Source organism: Palaemon carinicauda, chromosome 42 (assembly GCF_036898095.1).
Source record: "Palaemon carinicauda isolate YSFRI2023 chromosome 42, ASM3689809v2, whole genome shotgun sequence".
Classification (NCBI taxonomy): domain Eukaryota; kingdom Metazoa; phylum Arthropoda; class Malacostraca; order Decapoda; family Palaemonidae; genus Palaemon; species Palaemon carinicauda.
The window spans coordinates 39,615,672-39,617,603 of record NC_090766.1 but is presented as its reverse complement, the minus strand read 5'-3'; positions in this window follow the sequence as shown (position 1 = coordinate 39,617,603).

The window sequence follows — 1,932 nt, the reverse complement described above, 5'->3', positions numbered from 1 at the left end:
CTGCAACTTGCACTGTCTTTAGAAGTGTCTCCTGCAACTTGCACTGTCTTTAGAAGTGTCTCCTGCAACTTGCACCGTCTTTAGAAGTGTCTCCTGCAACTTGCACCGTCTTTAGAAGTGTCTCCTGCAACTTGCACCGTCTTTAGAAGTGTCTCCTGCAACTTGCACCGTCTTTAGAAGTGTCTCCTGCAACTTGCACCGTCTTTAGAAGTGTCTCCTGCAACTTGCACCGTCTTTAGAAGTGTCTCCTGCAACTTGCACCGTCTTTAGAAGTGTCTCCTGCAACTTGCACCGTCTTTAGAAGTGTCTCCTGCAACTTGCACCGTCTTTAGAAGTGTCTCCTGCAACTTGCACCGTCTTTAGAAGTGTCTCCTGCAACTTGCACCGTCTTTAGAAGTGTCTCCTGCAACTTGCACCGTCTTTAGAAGTGTCTCCTGCAACTTGCACCGTCTTTAGAAGTGTCTCCTGCAACTTGCACCGTCTTTAGAAGTGTCTCCTGCAACTTGCACCGTCTTTAGAAGTGTCTCCTGCAACTTGCACCGTCTTTAGAAGTGTCTCCTGCAACTTGCACCGTCTTTAGAAGTGTCTCCTGCAACCGTCTTTAGAAGTGTCTCCTGCAACTTGCACTGTCTTTAGAAGTGTCTCCTGCAACTTGCACCGTCTTTAGAAGTGTCTCCTGCAACTTGCACCGTCTTTAGAAGTGTCTCCTGCAACTTGCACCGTCTTTAGAAGTGTCTCCTGCAACTTGCACCGTCTTTAGAAGTGTCTCCTGCAACTTGCACCGTCTTTAGAAGTGTCTCCTGCAACTTGCACCGTCTTTAGAAGTGTCTCCTGCAACTTGCACCGTCTTTAGAAGTGTCTCCTGCAACTTGCACCGTCTTTAGAAGTGTCTCCTGCAACTTGCACCGTCTTTAGAAGTGTCTCCTGCAACTTGCACCGTCTTTAGAAGTGTCTCCTGCAACTTGCACCGTCTTTAGAAGTGTCTCCTGCAACTTGCACCGTCTTTAGAAGTGTCTCCTGCAACTTGCACCGTCTTTAGAAGTGTCTCCTGCAACTTGCACTTAACATCTATCTGAAGCATTGCTTCTTGACAGCTTAGCCTTTCATGGTAAGAACGTACACAATAACTTGGTAGCCTAGATATTTAAAGGGCTATATACTCTTAATAACTTGGATCTGGAGAAAGGTTATGATTGTAATTAGGAGTCTGTGAAGAAAAAATAAAAATTTATTTACGTAATAAAATATCATTTCATTCCCTATCAATATAAGAACAAAACCACATCGCAGCTACAGAGTTAAATTTTCATTATTTTAAGAAATCAAATTTAAAAGTAATATTATTTAGACTATTCAACATTCCATGAAGGAAAAACTTTTACAAACTAAATTTAAACTATTGAACGTTAAAATAAATCCTTAAATTGAAGTATGTGAAGCAGTGTTATTTAATCAAATGTTTTTGCTATTCCAAACATATTTTTGAACCCCGTAATAAGTGAAACAAAATATATATGTGCTGGCATTCCCTGTACTTACTATAAAACCCTCAATGACTTAATGACATGGACAGTAATTTCTATTTAACCATTTTAGAAATACTACATTTGAACTATCTTTCATTCTAGCAATAGCTAAAGCTGCTTTTTTAAAACTAAGTTTAGCATTTTTTAATTACGAATGTAAAGCATCCAAGTAAATTCCATCCATTAGTTCTTTTAAACTATGTGAAAGAAAAGATAATTTATTGAAGATTTTAATCCCAAAAAAATTTACTTGACCAAACTCTTGTGAAATTACATGCTTGAATTGCAGATTAGTCCACTATTAATGTTCAAAGTTATTTTGTGCGAATGCTTCAATTATATGAATAATTCCAGTTGAACTAGGAAATCAACTGTTTAATTTGTTCTACCATTAATTTAAAAATGG